General features: G+C 48.8%; 1 protein-coding gene across 10 annotated transcripts in view; it reads left to right on the top strand.

The window, feature by feature from the left end:
• The window catches only part of LPP (LIM domain containing preferred translocation partner in lipoma), a 387,509-nt gene that overhangs the window by 101,305 nt on the left and 269,076 nt on the right, over positions 1–17,128 (top strand). For all 10 annotated transcript variants that reach the window (XM_083848027.1, XM_083848031.1, XM_083848023.1 and 7 more), the window contains one exon: positions 14,459–14,558. The gene's annotated coding sequence lies outside the window, so the exon portion shown is untranslated. The remainder of the gene's footprint in view (positions 1–14,458; positions 14,559–17,128) is intronic.

Below are 17,128 nucleotides of genomic sequence, written 5' to 3'. Positions count from 1 at the left end.
TGTATCATATTTAAGTGGAAAGCTACTGCCTCAAAGGGAGAAGTAATGCGGTTACTGCTGCGTCTTTTTCCCATAGAACCATTGTTCCCCAAGCACTTATGGGTTTCCCTGTGTGTGAGGCTTATTTAAGTGAATTCCCATTCAGGTGGATGGGACGCTTTGCTTCTGAATTGATTCTTGGTGGAACTTTTTGCACTTGCAGAGTGCTAATATGTAAGTTCTCCATAACAAGACTAACATTTTGTCGGGAAATAACAGGATGATTTGATGAACGCTCGAGTGTCGCTAATGAAAAAGGGTGGGAGAGGAAATTACATTTAATAAGGAGTTTAAGTGACAATTTTCTTACAGAATGCCACCGCGTTTTAATTTTCCCGGCGAAGAGAAAACCAGAGGTGCTCACGAGGCAGATGCAGTGCAGCTGGGTGCCTAACCTCGGTGCTTAACCCCGTCCCCGTGCTACTGCGAGTCGGCGCTTCCTGATGGCCGGCAGCGTCCCTTGCTGTCCGTGGGGAGCCCCGCAGACGCAGTCCTCGTGGCGTTGCAGCCCTTGTTTGCAGAGGGCTCTCTGGTCTTGTGTTTCGTGTCCCCGCTCGGCCTGGCCGCGAGTGAACCCTCGTCTTGACCTGCCGCATCCTCTGGTAGGAAAGCTGCCAAGCGACTTCCAGCTGAAAACACAGTTTGTTAGGAAAGGGAATGAGTTACTTTTTGGCTTGCCTTTTGGACCTCTGGCCTCCAGACCAGGCAGATCCTCTTTCTAGTCCTCACTGTAGTAAATCCTCCCTTGCCAAGACCGGTGGTGACGTTAGGTGCTTTTCTGATCGTATTCCCTCACCAGTGTTGGCCCAAACAAGACCTTCCAGCTTCAGGTCGCTCTGAGAAGGGTGTTTGCTCATGCAGAGGTGCCTGGTGACCCCCTTTCCTGAGGAACGTCCTCAGCTGATGATTAAAGTCCATTTTAAGTGCCATTAATACAAGTGGCACTTGGACAGGAGAAGGACACGACTCGGGGCTTTCCTCGCCCAGAGGTACCAGCCCTGAGGTGCTGTCCGGGACTGCCACGTCCCTGAGAAGCACCAAATCACAGGTCCCCTTAGCTCCTCCCAGCCAGCACACCCGAAAATGGGAAAGGAAAACAAAGCTTGAGGTTTCACCATAGAAGGGTTGTTGGTTTGCCATTTAGTGAAGAAAAGAGTTGGGTAGCTGGGGGGCACACATCTGTGCGATAGGCTGGAAAATGGGGCAGAGATGAGTTCTTTCCTTGGCTGTGGTAGTTTGTCTCTTTGGCAACCCGCTACTGCTACGGGTGCCTGAGTCTCTTTCCCTGGAAATGCAGTAATAGTTTATTGTAGGCGTGTTATGACATCTGTAATGAATGTATTCTTCCATTGTTTAGGTACAAAGTTTTACGCCCTTGGTAGGATCGATATATTAGCTTGTTTAACCTCATAAATCCTAATAACACTATCAAGCTAATTCTGGAGCTATTTAAGATCACGAGGGCCACTGGTTGCAGTCTTGATTTCCACCCTGAGCTATAATCGGTTCTTTCATTGAGAGCTGGAAGCTCGGGAAGGGGATCACCTTCCTCCTCAACAGGTCAGTAGCACCTCAACATTAATGGAGAAAATAAGGCCACGCTCTCAGGGGTCCCTCTGTCAGAGGAGACGAGGGAGGGGTGGGTTCAAACTGAAGAAATTTTGGGGGCAATGAGGACTGTGTATATATGGTCCATCCTGAAGTTGCTCGGATGTTTGTTGGTGCAGTTTCTAAGGGAAGGCAGTGCCGAGTGTAATTCTTCCACTGGTGCTGACAGTGCAGCTTCTTGAGAGAAGGAGCAGCTCTGATGCCATCCCCTGCATTGATCCCCATCAGTCTGTACAGGGTTGGACATTACTTGCATCCAAAAGTCTGTGATGTAAAGAGTTGATGAATCCTGGGGCAAGAGACGGATCTTTCTCAAGGCAATTTCTCTGTGTAAGATGGAGATTGTAGCGTCTATTTTGTAAGGGCAGGATCTGAATCATCCAAGTGCAAATGCCTATGCAGCACATCTTGGCCGTTTCTAGATGAGACACGCCATGGGCTCCACCTCCTGTTCACGGGTAGCTGGGTGGCACCCTATTTTTTCTGCCTCTGGTACAGGTTACCAATGGTCTGATGAAAAGCATGGCTGATTGCAGTAGTCTGAAACTTTTCTGGGACTAGCTGAGGAGTGTGTGGGCCAATTATTGCTCATCCTTGCTTCCTTTTCCAGCCCCACCACAAGCTCTCCTCCCTCAGCAGAGCTCTTGAGCTTTCATGCCAGCCCTGCCACGTGCCCTGTGCCTGCAGCTCGGCTCCTCCTGGCCCAAAACACTTTCTCTAAACCCTGGCACATTCGCCTCCGGCCAGCCTGTACCCGGTGCAGCCATCATCCCACGTCCTTCAAGCATCCCCTTCTTTTCCATCCAGGAGTGAGCACGGTGGGGCAGCATAGCTTCTGACTTCATCTCTTGGGTTGTGTGTGGGGGTCATCGTTGATGCGTTTCCTTTTTCCTTTGTAGTTTCTTGTTCCATTTTTCCCGTTTGCAAAGTGGGGATGCTGCAGGGAGGTGGTGCACCACCGTAGCTCAGCGGTGCAGCAGCTGCGTGTGCTCCCAGCCCGCTGCAAGCGTGAGGCAAAGCACTTCAGCTGAAACCACCGGGAAGTCAATTCACCCAAATTTGCTAAGCCACAGTGACTTTTGGTTGCAGTCACCTTGGTATTTAGAAAGTGCTCTGGTGTCTGAGAAGGAAAGTGTGTCGTGGGGTTTATTAGTTTTAGTTTAAATGCTTTCAAAGGTCTGGAGACTTCTGCTGGGAAAAAGAAAGGCGGTTTTGGGTTTCTTACGCTATCACACCAGCCCTGGACATGGTGCAGACAGCTGTGTGGTTGCTGGGGACTTGCCACCTTAGCTGTGATATTTTTGCAGACACGGCTTTAAGTGCAATTCTATTGAAGCGCTTTGTAGCCCTACAGGGAAGGGAATTTTAAAGGGTTCGCACAGCCTGGCTTAGAGCTTCTGAGCTTAACTGGTGTAAAATGTTCTTGGCATGCTTTTGAGAACAGCTGCCTAGACACATGCATTGTCATATAACCGATCCTCTTTGTTTGGTTCAAGCATCATCATCCTTCATTACAGCAGCAAAACCTCACCTGAATCTACCGGTCTGCCTCCAGAAACAGCGGAGACGTTGTGTGTCATCCCACAGCCACGTCGCTGGTGGGGGAGCTCTGAATTCATCGGGCACAACTCTGTGTCCGTCCTTGGGTTTGTAGCCACAGCGCGAAGAAGGTGGCTTTGGTTGGTGGTGGGGCAGGCTGGGCTTGACGAGACCTTTGCCTTCCGCAGTGCTGTGGCTGTGCTTGCCCACCCCGTGCCCTGCGTGGTGTCTGCTGTCACCTCTGCTAAGTGCCGTGGTTTGGCAGCTAGAGCCACCTCTGCGGGGACCCAGCGGGGACCCCTTCTCCTGTGCACCCAAGGGACCTCCTCGGGCTCTGCAGGGGTGCAGGGGTCCCAAGGGGAATTTAGAAGGCCTTCTGTAGCTGAGAAGCACATTTGTCTCTTCTTTGCTTTTCCATGCAAAGCAGAAGCTTCAGCGCTTTCTGTTGTTCAAAATCAAAACCAACGACAACAAAAGAGGTAAGAGAAATCCTGAACTCCAGAGCTCCTGGGCGACAAACCTGTGAGGGCAGACAGGAGAAGCACTGTTGAGGGAAAGCAAGCGTGAGCCGTCTGTGTGAGGTTTTGGGCCCATAAAGGACTTGCGGACTTCAGCAGCTTTGCAGTGTATGTTGGTGATTTCACTGGAAACATCGCCTTTGGTTTTGTCCTGTCCTGGTGGAGATGAAAGGTGTCAAAGTAAAACCATGGCAATTTTGGTGGTAACGATGGTAAAAGTAAAACAAAGGATAAGCGATCATCTCTTCCTTGCTGCCTTTGGACCTCCTGCCTCCGTGCCCACCATAACCTGAGGGGAGCAGCAGGTCCTGCTGTGCGTGCTGAGGTGCGGGGAGGTCTCTTTCTCGTGAATTTATTGCTTTTAATCTACATAAAATTGAGATGTGAGCCTACTTTCTCTCCAGTGTTGACCAAGCCCTTGAAGACATTGACTCGCATATCAAGACACAACAAACTGAGGCTTCCCTGCTCTGGGCTGGCGTAGGAAGAAAGGATTTTCTCTCCCGTTTACCAATATTTCCCATCAGCTTTGAATGACAAGTGAAGAAATACGGGCATTTGGTCACCTGCGGTTTTGGGGTCACCCTTAAATAAATAGGTGAAAATAGCAACCAGCGACAAACTGAGGGAAGGCTAATTCATCCTTTTCCTAGCATAACTTCCCACTGGCTTTTTATTCTGTTCGCTTCAAGATGCTTAAGCCTGTTTTTCTCCCACTCTAAATTCCCAGTTGTTTAAAATCCGAGCCGACAAAAGCAGCCTTGTCACAGCTTTACCCTGGATCTGCTCCAAACGACAGCAGCCGAGCCCCTCACTTCAGAGGAAGAGGGGACAAATTCTCGGCTGCTGGAGATCAGCACTGCATCAATTTTGAGAACAGACCGTCCGAGGAGATGCTTAAACTCGTGCTGCTTCCTTCTCCTATTCACGTTTCCCCCAGCCCAGCAGGGATCGGGCACCCGGCCGGGCTCCTGATGCGCGCCATCCCATCGCTGTCTTCTTGCTCTCCAGGAACGTGTCCAGCACGCCAGGTATTCGCCTCTTGAGGAAGGATTGGGCAACCGGCTCACCTCGAAGGAGCAAGCCCTCCTCGGCCAGGCTCTTCCAGCAGCCACGCGAGCCTGCTAATCCTCCCCACCTCTCCTCCCTCCTCCTCCGGCTGCTCCGGGAGCGCTGGTGGCTCCTGAGAAGTTGCAGGCGCGTTAGGCACCGACTGCGAGACCTTTCCCTTTTGGTCTTTAATGCTGCAGCATTTAGACAGTGGGAGCGCCGTGCTAGTGGGGCGCCCGCTCGGGGGCAGGAGGTGACATCCTGCGGGGACCGGCGCTGCTGGCTCGTGCTGGACTCGCAGGGCACCGGGTGGCTCCCCGGGGACAGGGGGACGGGGCGGCTCGATGGGCGGGTGTGGAAAGGGGGCTGCTGGGCAGCGGGGGAGGAAGCATTCACTCTTGCTCCTCGCGGCACGCAACTTTGTTTTGCTAATCATTCCAGCCCACAGGAATTTTGTGTTTTACTGATTTTTGGTGGTGGTGGTTCTTTTTCTTTCCATCTCATTTTTTTTTTCTTTTCTCTTTTCTTTTAATTGTTGGAGCTGGTTTTAATCCCTGACCATAATAAAGCCACACTGTTAACACAAGCAGCGGGGTAGCTGGAATCACAGCTGTACTACAAGCTCTGCTTTTAATTTCAGGCTGTTATTAATGAGGCTAGAAACCTTCCCCTCCCCCAGAGGAGCTTCAGCTGTGTGTCTTCATCCAAGCCGGTCCACTGGGTGCTTCTGAGCATCCCTGGCTCCGTTTGAAGGCAGTGGGCTGCAGGTAGACCATTACGTATTTCGGTGTAATGAATCTGTGAGCAGCAGAACTGGGTGAAGAGGTTTCTGGCTGCTGCCCAGCCCCTTCCCTGGTGCAGGGAACTCAGCACGGGATGGGTATTTTGGCTGGTGAGGGTGCCTGCCCTGGCTGGAACGCAGCTTTGCTGGTCCTGCAGTGCCTCCCGTCTGCTTCTGGTCCTGCCACCCGGTCCTGGTTTGTTCTCTCCTCCAGCTCACCCAGTTTATGGCAAAATATTTCCACTCCTCTTTTTTTGCTGGGGCCAGCGGTGCTGGTGCAGGGGAGGGCGTGGGACTTGGCGTGTTTGGCAGACGAGGGAGGACAGGACGGGGTGGTTGGGTGGGCTTGGTCCTGGTGCCGAGCAAAGGGCGCTGGCATCTGATGTTGTAGTCTGGTGGGACAGTATCCTTCACTTCCCATGGAGGGAAGCCAGCGTGGTGCTGGTGGGAAGCATCCCACTTGTGGACAGGCAATGTCCTGCCCTCTAAATGTGTTTGGAGAGGGACTGAAAGCACTGGGATCATCTTCTTCAAAGCACAGAGTGAAGAGTATGTAAGCAAAAGTGTGGGAAGGCGGCCTTGGTCCGTCTGTTCTCCTTGTCCCGACATGCAGACACGTGCGATAGTCAAAACTGAAAGATGAGAATTTTGAAACGAGTGAGAAAAACAAAACAAACAACAACAAACCAAAAGCAAGAACAAACAGCTCTGTCACCTAACCTGTAATTGAGTGTGGGGCTTTTTGATGCCGATGACGTAAGATCCAAAGGTAGCCTGGATGCTTTTGTGCACATAAAGAATAAGGTCAGTGCTAATGACTATTGGCAAAAGAACAAAATAAAATTGGAAACAATACTGAGCCTCCTGCCTCAGGATTTAGTGAGTCTTTTCTCTTTCGGACACTGGAATAAGATGGCATCTGTACTGCATGCCTGCCTGTGATGGAGGTTTTGCATCATTCTTCAAGGCATCGAGAACCAGCCAGCATCGAAGGCAAGACATGGGGGGAAATGGGCCAAGCTGCTGATTTCTTCAAGGTTTTCCAACTTCTTCCTGGTCAGTTCTAGCGTGGCCTCGCTGGGCCCAGCATGGCTTAGCATGGTCTCTGCAGTTGTTGCCACTGCTCTCCTCTGCAGGGTTAAATGAGAGAGCTCTTCTTCTGACGTGCTGAGAAATGGGAGTTGATGCAGACTCTTCCTGGGTATTTGTGATCCAAAATTTCCTGCCTTCGGAGGTGGAGTGTCTCTGTCTTTGCGTTTCTGCTTCTGCAAAATCCTGAGTGCCCCCAGGAATAGTCTGTTGATTACTGAGGAAGCAGCAATGGCAAAAAGGTTTTATTTTTTACACTGTAATATTTTAATTGCATCCTGGATACGGAAATCCCAGTCTGCTTCTGAAGCTGCTGCAATGGACTTTAACTTGGAGGTTGTCAGGACTTGAGAAAAACTCCCAGCAATTTGCATCTCTAATGCAGTCTCACACGCCTGTTTCCAACCCGTGTGCGTTACAGAGGATGTGCTTCTCCGTGCTGAGGTCACGTAACCCTCCCAGCCCCAGCTGCATGTGCCGAAGGCCAGGCTGCCTTTTATTTCCAGCACAGATAGGACTGGAGTGCTGCTAGCATGGGAAACAGCCCTTTAGGATTGTAGCCACAATAGTTTCTGGCTTTTAAGTCAGCACCCCCCTTCCCAACAATATAATTAAGAAAATTACTGCTCGTGCATGTGCACATGTGCATGTGTCTTCACAGGAACGCTTGCTAGGCTGGTGTGGTTCAGCTTTCCTCCTCTTTGTGTCCTGCGTGTCAGCAGCGTGATGTTTGAGGCTGACACCCTGCTGTGTATGCACTAGCCTTTTTCCTAGATGGATCGATTGCATTTCCAGTAAAGACAAACAAAGTCGGAAGTGGGGAGGCGTTGAGCACGCAGCGCTGCCCTCCCCAGCCCAGCCGGCTGTGCTCAGCTCCTTATAGGGCAAAAAAAAGGAACAGGAAAAGAGAGCGCAGCGTGAATACCAGACATACAATGCATTCCTTGCAACTGCACTCTTGGAATTTGCTTTTCCCCAGAAAGTGAGCCCTCTGCACATCCATTGAGTCACTCTGTACTGTTTAGCAGGGCCAGCATCGGGCTGGCTCCAGGGAACACTGACTGTCTTGTGTAAGTGAATTTCTCCTCTACAAGGGTCTTTCTATTTTTTTGGTGGGGGACAGAGCAGGGAAAAGGGCTGGAACGAGGAAGGGGAGAGGAGCCAGGTTGTCCTGAAACTGGCTATGACTCCTGGCAAGCTGCGAGCAGGTAGACTCCAACTGCATTTATTTTCTTGTCCTGGTTGTCCAAAAAAATCAATCTTGATTCATCATTAGCCTCCGCCTTTAAATTATATTTTCCCTGAATAGCATCTTCCAGTCAGTGGTAGGCGGAGGATAGATAAGGGAATCGATCCTGGGACTTCATTCATAATCTGGCTTCAGCCTGCGGTAGCGGATAGCTGCCCGCATGAATGGCCGGCTGCTCTGGGGCTGTGCTGCGAGCCCAGACCTCGAGGTACGAAGCACCAGCCCTGTATGTGTTAACCAAGGGTCCTGATTTCTCCAGACGTGCCTGGGGTTCGGAAGCATTGTTTTGCGAGCCTGGGTTTTGCATCCTCTCGTGAGTTTGAATGAGGAAGGTCAGGCCAGTCCATCACCTCCCTGCTTTGCCACTGACTCAGCGTGTGCGCAGACACCTCCTCGCACGACACGGAGCCGAACCACCACCGCAGGTGCTGTGGTTTCCTAGATTGTTTGGAAGGCAAATTGGGGATGGGAAGCCACAGCGGAGTGAATCACGGCGCCGCCTGCGGCCACGCTAGCAGAGACTCCTCCAGCCAGCCCCACGTGCACTCACTTGGTGAGAGCTTTCCCCAGACCATGGATGTGACCCGTGCGTCCTCGTGCACCTTTCCGTGGGTGCTGCCTGCGTCTCGTGGGGCCAAGCAGGTGGAGAATCGGGCGAGTGTCGCTTAGCCAGCAGGTGTTTCTGGTCAGGGAAAGAACAGCCTCACGACTGAGTCATGTTTTATTGCCTTGGGCTCAGGCTGCCTGGAAAGCAGCCCTCTGTTGTCTCTTCGCAGGCCTTGTGGAGGTGATGCTGCTGCTTAATTTCACGTGCTCCTTTCATCTGACTTCAGCACCGTGCTTTCCCAGCTAGAGGATGAGCTGTGACAGCGCTCGGCTGAGGCAATCTGTGTAGCTTTGTGAGGAGCCCATCTGTTTCTGTGCCTGACATCTGGGTTGTTCCATGTTACTTGCCTTCATGCTTTCCTGTAAAACCAAGCACGTTATTAGGACCCGAAATAGTAGCTCCTCTGGGCCATGTTGTAATAGGAGGGTGTTTCATGATGACAAGTTCCAGCGCTGCATGAAGGCAAAGCTCTTTTATATATGCAAGAAAATAGCAACAAGCTGCTGGCAGGTCATGCGTGGCTCAGCTCTTTGAACTTGTACATTACCGAGTGTGCGCTGTCTCTGTTCTCAGAGACTGTACTCTGCAACAAGCACTGTAAATTATCCGGCGAGGATAATAGGGGAGTTTGTGATGGTAGAAGAAAGAGGAATGAATGGCAAATTTATGCTAATGAAAACATCTGTTGAGTATTCTTGCCACTCTTTCCTCATCCATCCCCACACACATCCGGAGGTTGTTTAAAGCCAGGTGGAGTAAAGAGGCTTGATTTTTTTATTTCCCCCCCCCTCAGTGTATACCCTGGGCTCTTGCAAACGTGTAGCTATGGGTGCAAAGCAAAACATTTGGAGTAGAACTGGCAGGTGTCACTTTTTGGCTCCGCTCCACGTAGGTGCGTTGTTGAGCACTTTGCCATACCTGGGACTCTCCTCCAGTGTCCCCAGGGGTTGGTTTGCTTGCGGAGGGCTTTCAGGTGCTGCAGCTAACCTGACCTGTGCGCGTGGCTGTGGAGCATCATGAGTTTTGTGGCTGCTGCAGGGCCACAGCCTTTCTTTGCTGCTTCCATTTCTGCTAGGTTTAAAAGGGAATAATCTCCCCCGCTTGTTTTTCTAAAGCGACAAAGCATTGGAACTGGTGGAGCAGGAGAACCGGGCAGGCAACTGGTAAATATTTCCGTAAGTGTTGTGATGTTTTGGTTTCCAGAATGTTTTCTTCCTGCTGGGGAAAAAAAAAAAAAAAAGTAAAAAAAAATTCAATAAACACAAAGCAGGCAACATGTTTGCACCCTCTAAGTGCAGGGGAATGCTGAGCTTTTGTTGCTTTTTACTTATTTATATTTTTTTGTGGTACTGCCATAAGGTGTCTTACCAGAAGTAGGGGCCATCATTATTAGAGAATCCTGTAAAACAGCTGCAATAATTGCACAATGTTCTCTGTTGCTATCAGTTTTATAATTATTCATAGATGTTTTTTAAAAGCCATGAGGGACTGTCTCAGCACACATCATTGATTTTGCTAATAAAATCCTGTATTTTAATGGTACCTTGCATTGGAAAAACATCAGCTGCTCCATAAAATTAAGACTCATAGTACTGTAGGATGGGAATGTTTCCTGTTGTCTCGATGGAGGGATTGATCGAGATGGATTTATTTGGTCGCTTAACAGCTACTGGTGCAAAAGCAGGTACCTCAGTTCCTCTGCTCCAGCCCCTCCGAGCAGGGGTTTGGAGCCCAGCGTCCAGCTCTCCCCACCCCGACGTGCTGGTGTCCTGCCCCGGGACCGGCTGCGATGCAGCAGGGTGCTGCGGGGCTGTAGGAACAAAGCCGCTTCCCTGCCAGCTCCGGGCCAGAGGCTTGTGGAGCACGATTGTTGCTCCTGCTTCGCTGCAGGGCGAGGGCATGGCGCTTCAAGCCTGTTCAAAACGATCGTGGTGTAAGGTATGGAGAGAAGACCCCCATCAGGTCGTGGCCACCGCGCTGTCCCCAGCGATCCCTCCCTGCGAGGTGCTCGGTCGGCTGCTCAGATGGAGGATGTTACTTCTGTTTCGGTTCTGCTCTGGTTCCTTTTGCCAAATGCCACCCTGCCACCGAACATTCTCTCCCTGTAAGGCAGCGGTAGGTGTTGAACTTGCAGTCAGAAAGTCACCGCTGAGCCAAAGCTCCAGGCCGGCGTGCCGCAACTAGCGGGCTCGAGCATGTCCTCAGTTCAGCAGGAAGAAGTCAGGAGGTGACACGAGCGTGTGTTTTATTGTATTTATTTATTTAGAGAGCGTGCGCGCGTTGTATTTCAGGGAATGTTTCGCTGTCAGGTTCACGGAGCTGAATCAGATTTAGTCTTACAGGAACCAGCCCAGTTGTCCATAGCAACCTGAAATTGATTTTCCCCCTCTGCCTCCTGAAAGCTGTTCCCTCTTGAATCATCCCTTTAATTTAATACAGCGAACAGGATGTCCCTGCATGCTGAAACTTTTTTTTTTTTTTTTAAATAATAAGTAATCTAGGCAAAAATTTCTTATTTGAGAAACAGCCGCGACTCCATCTTTTGCTGCCTGGCATTAGTGCTTCCCGTGCCATTTCCCTGTGCTTCGTACCAGGTGCCGGAGGCCATTAGCAGGGTTGGTTAATTACTGCTGTGGTCACAGGGGGACCTCCATGTGTGCGCTCTGGCCACGTTGGCCATCTTGTCCCTGTGGTGGCCAGCACGAAACCCTTTTGTCAGAGGAGTGCCAGAGATGAGGGATTGGGGCCATGTGTGGTTTTGCTTTCTCGAAGACCATTTGGCTACACGTGGACATTTTGGAAGAGCGTCGGCTTGCACAGGACCAGCAAAGACTGCACTTTTCCTGCGGTTGCTTGCCCCTGGCTTCTGCACCCCATTGCAAGACGGCAGAGGGACTTCTTCCCGTGCCCGTGGCTCCGGTGCTGCTTAGTGGGGGTGCCGCAGGGAGGACGAGGTGCCACTGGGCTGGGGCAAGGTGTGCACGGCAGCACTTGTCCCCTCCTGGACTTGTCCCCCTTGTCTGTTCCTTACAAAGGGAGCAGAGCTGCTGCGTCCGTCTATGTGTAGACCATTCTCACAAATTGCACCGCTCTGTGCTGTGAAACGCCTGCCTTTTCCTGGCTTGTTTTTTGGGGGAAATGCACGAAATTAATCTGGCCATCCTTGGGCTGTGTGTCCACCTGCCATCGCTTCCAGGGGAAACGGTGCCACTCAACACGCGTGGTGTATGGCACCTGTTGGGAAGATTGCCGTTTAATCTTTCCCTTATTTTCACATCAGTCAAAAAATGGGTGTATTTAATGTGCATCAGCTGAACAGTTCACCAAATAAACTACCCAAAGAGGTTAATCTCCAATTCCACACTGCTTTTACTGTCAAATCCAACTGCTTCAAAGACAGTAATGAGTGTAGCTCTAATGATGACTTTTACATGCAGAGGTAGCAGAGGCGTTTACTACATCTAGTACTTTCAGGTGCCAAAACTGAGAGTTATAAGGCCAACTTTTTTTCTCAAAAGAACTCCATGTTTTGCTTATGGTTGTAGTACAAATCTCAGAGATTGAACAGAGCACGTCAATCAGTTAGTGCTCGTCTCTTCTGGATGTGGTCTCTCTGTTTCTTTATTTCACTAGAAAAAGCACAGCAATAAATATCTGGAAAAAAATTCCACGATCTGTGTGACTTCCATCTTACCGTTCAGGAGGATCGTACTGACCATGAAGCACCCTTTCTGGTCTCCTTACCATTGCCCACTTTACGTGCTCCCTATCTTCCAAAAGCCGCAAGAAAGTGAGGAGCCCACTGTCCCACATGGTTGCAACCTGGTTTTCCACGCCACCTGGCTTCTATACATCCCCAGCAAGTAGGGTGAACCTTTCTCCAGGTCGAAATGAGCTTCCCTGCCTCCTTGTTTGCATTCGTCCCTGCAGCAGGGACGCTGCAAGTCTGAGAGCTGGACGCGACCCGGCTGGGACACACAGAAGTTCCTCGACTGTTGTCTGCAACTTCTGACAGCGGGATATTTGTAAACTTAAACGCTTCCTCCCAGAAGTATCAAAGGAACTAAGGCCACTTTTCAGCATGAACATGAAAGGCTTTCGCGCACCAGCGCAGTGAGCATTGCCATGGAGAACAAAGGCTTTTGCTAATCGCTTCTAATGCCTTTTAAGTTTACGCCTCATTTTTTCCCCTTTTTCAGACAGCCTCCCAGAGTACCGAGACTTCAGTGACTGACTCACCAAATAATTAACAGAAGAAGGACTCTATCTCTGAAACTTTTGAACACCTCTTTTAATTTTCTTAAACCAGCCGGTACCCTGGCCAGGTTCCAGTTTGTGTAATTACATTTGGTCTAGCTTAATCCCTTGGCAGTTTCAGTTGCGTGTGGTAGTCTTCTTGGCTCCCCGTCCTGGGCTGCCATTCAATACTACTCCATGGCTTTCAACAGCCACAATCCTGCTGTGGAAATGGTTGTGTTTTCTTGGTGGAAGCACTCCTCACACCTCTATCCTTTGCTGAACATCCATAGCTCTCACTGGTGTTTTGGGAGGTAATGTGTCTGATCCTACAAATGGTCTTGTTGAAATCATCAAAGCTGCTTGCATTCCTAAGGATGGACATGCATTTAAATTCTTTCATTAGTTGGCCATATAAGTTTTTGAGGTTACTTTGAGTTCTTCATTTTTAGTAGAAGGCATTTATTGCTGGTTCTTTGCTGCTACTGTGTGTTGTAGGGACGTTATTGGTGCAGGTATTTGTCTTTATCCTTGGAAACACCACTTCTGTTATCAAATCTGTGCTAAATAGGAGAGTGTCACCTTCCTGTGCTGACAGCAGTGGGGCTTGCTCTAAGTGCTGTACTGGTAAGAGAGAGATGATCAAGGGAAGCAAAAGTCCAGGACAGCTGAGACGGATTAAGGAAAAAAAAAAATCCCAAGTGGAAATCTGGATATGGACAAAGTACGGTAGTGAAAGGTAGTGAAAGTTGGTGGGTGGTATGGGCAAGAGAGAAGGCACTGAGTTGTTGCATTGGCACTTTCACCCCCTGATGTGCAGCAGACATCTTGCTTTCACAGCAGATGGCGGAAGGAGTGGATCTTGGCCAAAAAAGTTTCCACTTGGTACTTTGAGGCTAAGAGCAGCCGCTGTTAAGGGGAGAAAGAAATTTAGACTGGGTGGGTTGTGAAAAGTGATCCATTGAACAGTGATCCACTGTTGTGGCAAATTGATTGCTACTACGTGGCCCTCATTTTTTGAGAGCCCCCAAATGTAAGAAGGCAAATGTATTATCCCTGCTTTCCCTTGTTGCTTGTTATCTCCTGAAATTTGGGACATTCTTGCTATTCAGAACTCTTCCCCTGTGTTTCCCAGTGCTGCTCATATAAATCCTTTCTTTGTTCTTCCTCCTTTTCCACCAAACCCTTGTGTTCAGGAGAAAGATTTCTTTTTGCTACCTAGAGCATTCGGAAGATTGAGAGGTAGGACATATGTTGCGAACACAAAAGTTATTCAGTATTTAATCAAATCTAACTTTTCTCCTTTGGGTCTATCCCATAGTTACACACACTCAGACCTCAGAGTGGATGAGCAGTCTTGCCCTGTTGGTTTCAGTGACGCTGAAAATAAAGTCCCCGGTGGCAATATTCAGGTTTGTCGTCTGTCACAGGGCTGGAGTCGGAGCCATCTGATTTTGGTGTGTACTGGGTACTGCTTATAGCTTGGCAGGACTTCGTGCAAAGGCAGTGGTGCACTTTGTTTCCTGGAACAAAGATTTATCAAACCCTTATGGTGGCTGTCAGAGAAAATGTGGCTAAGTTTGAGTGGTGGCATATGATGTATCTGTAGTCGCTGATGTTGCTTTTGAAGATCTGTTTGAATGTTAAATAATAGGGTGGAAGAAGTTGCAGTTCAGAGCTGTCGGTTTACTGCTGGACCCTGTGCCTACCATCCTAAAAACAAACCTCTTTTTTTTTTTCAGAGTCCTTTATAATTGGGTGTGCCTGAATGCATCAGCCTTTGGATGTGAGCGTCTTCTCCTGAAACAGCCTTGTGATATCCTAGCTGCCTGTTCTCACGGGGTAAGGAAAGAAATACACACGCAGAGACACAAGACTAAGAATCTGCTCTGAGCAGAAGCAGAATGGCAAAGAAAGGGCAAGCCACACTGGTGCCTCAGTTCGTAAATTTTGACAACAGTGAACTTCTTGTGGAGAGAGGGAACAAACCGTAAATCCACTTACTGTAAATAAGACAAATCACAGGCTTAAGTTGCAGCAGGAGAAATTTAGATGAGACATTAGTAAATGATCTCTTGCATTAAGAATAACCGAGCACTGGAATGGATTGCCTGAGGAGCTCATGGAGTTTCAGTTGTTGGAAGGGTTTAAGAATGAGTTAGAAAGGCTCCATTAGACGTGTTTTAAGAGAACAGATCCTTCCGTGTGGTGGGGAAATGGACTAGATGACTTCTGGAGAGTCCTTCTAACCTGTTGAATGTTAGAAATCAGAGAAAGTGTAATTCTTATCTTGACAACGTTATTCAAAACTTAAAAGCTAAAAAGGAAAGCTTTCTGTGCAGCAGATTGAAAAGAAAAAGAGAAGTATCTGTGCAGAGGGAGCTGCCTGGTCCGATGATGAGCTTTGAATCTATGGCAATAGCTGTGCTCAGTGTCTTTGTTACTGAATGGTGATGTCCCTCTGGAGTGAAGTGCAAACGCGTGGAAAAGGAGTTCAGTCCTTGGTTATTGGCATGTAATCCAACCTTGCGATAAAAACAGGAGGTTGTGTCAATTCTTGTTCCTTTGTAGCAAGCTCTTGCAAGTTTGGGTCTCATCTGTGATCCTTGTTAAGCGTTTTACTTTCAGGTGGGTAGTCTCATGTGTTGCTCTGATGTGAGAGGACAATGCTACAGGTTGAGGTATACTGTGCAAAGTATAAATAACGTGTGGAACACATACACAGGAACCAAATGATTGTTTTTCTTCTGTGTTTCCAGGGCTGATGAGATGGCAGTTTCATATTTGTTTTCTTCTGTTCCTGTTCTCCATTGTGTTTCTTTGTCCTGCCTTGACAGTGAACACAGCAGGCTTTTTCTGTGTTTAGAAATGCTAGCTCACCAGCTGGGTGTTGAAATTATGTCCTAAGGATGGCTGCTCCTTTAGTTCCCTCGCTTCTCCCTTGCTCCCCCAGAAGCTGCAGATGACAAACCTGTCCAGGGGTCAGGCAGCCCTGGCACTTCTGAGGGATCATCACCAGAGGAGCAGAGTTTGGGTGCTTCATCTTCTTGTGCAGCTAAGAAGGATAGTGAGATATGTCTTCTGTGTCTGAGGACGCCTGAAGATGAATGGGAAATTCTTCAGCCTCCTTTTGGACTTTGGGATTCATTTGGTTTCTCTAACATTTGCCTTTCATTCTTAATGTCAGCAAATACTGGTATCTCCCCTAGAGTTACTTGAGTGTCTTATTGTTTGTTAGCATCTTCTGTTTAGCCGAGATAAGCTGTTGTGTCCCAGTGGTGCAGGAACGTGGAAGAAACTTTCAAATAGCTCTAAGAAATGCAGATGGTGTCAAGAGAGAGAGAAGTAAGGGGATGCCTTTCTCTGAAGTCACCTTTGTATGTCTTTTTTTCCTCTTGAGCTTTAAAATTCGTGCAACTACCTGCTCAAATCTTGAAAGCAAAATGCATTCATGGGAGGATACAATTTACTGTATGCCCCCTGATCTTTTGATCTCAATCAATCAAATAAATGTAAGACCTTGCTGTTCACCTTATTGCAAGGACAGCTAATAAGTTGAGGGGTTGTGCCGATGGCACTGATGGTTTTCCAGCCTTGTTCTTTTTTTATTGTTGTTGTTGCTGTTATTTTTTATGATTCTAACCTTTTGGACTGGTCAGGGTAGTATTATTTGCAAAGAATACTCCATAAATATGCCTGTCAGGATCAGAGTTAACATTCAAACGTTGCTGCTTAGCAAAAGAAAGCAATATGCCAAGGTCCAATTTAGATTTCCCTGTAGGGTTGAAAATAATGACAAGACTCACTTAACATGGCAGCGATGAGTCTTTCCACCTTTATGGGAGTGGTTGCCTTGCAGCCTCGCAGCACATGGCAGCTGTGCAGCTGGTGAACTTGCTGGCTGGACCTGAAGATCTGGAGTGTGGCATCTTGTGCTGGGGCAAAACTGGGGCAGAGGAGCCCTGAGGTGCATCTCCCAGCTCTCCAAGGTGCAAGCTCAGTCAATTCCCTAGCTTTATTGGGATGATTATTGGGATGATTTTGCAACTGAAAATTCTTTTTTTTTTTTTTTTTTTTCTAATGCTATGCTCCTTGCCTCCACTTGCAGACGAGGTTTGTGGAACTGCTGTGAGCTCCGTGTCCCACAAAGCAGTCCCATTTCCTTCCATGCAGTTGAGAACAAACATCCTACTCCGCGTGCAAGCTATCGTGCATTGCAGGCACTGCTTAAGAAAATCCCAGTGTGTTGTGAGTAGGGAGTGTGAGTAGCTCACTGTGATTTTTTGAGCACTTTGGGAATTGCAGGTTTTGGTGGGCAGCCGCTTGGGTTTTCCCCATTGTGAATATTCGTTGAAGCAGTTCCTAGATGGCTCCTAACGAAGATTTTCTTTGGAGGAGGCTGGCAGCATCCA

Source organism: Anser anser (genome assembly GCF_964211835.1).
Source record: "Anser anser genome assembly, chromosome: 9".
NCBI lineage: Eukaryota > Metazoa > Chordata > Aves > Anseriformes > Anatidae > Anser > Anser anser.
The sequence above is the reverse complement of the archived record's forward strand: the minus strand, read 5'-3'. Positions and strand labels throughout refer to the sequence as shown.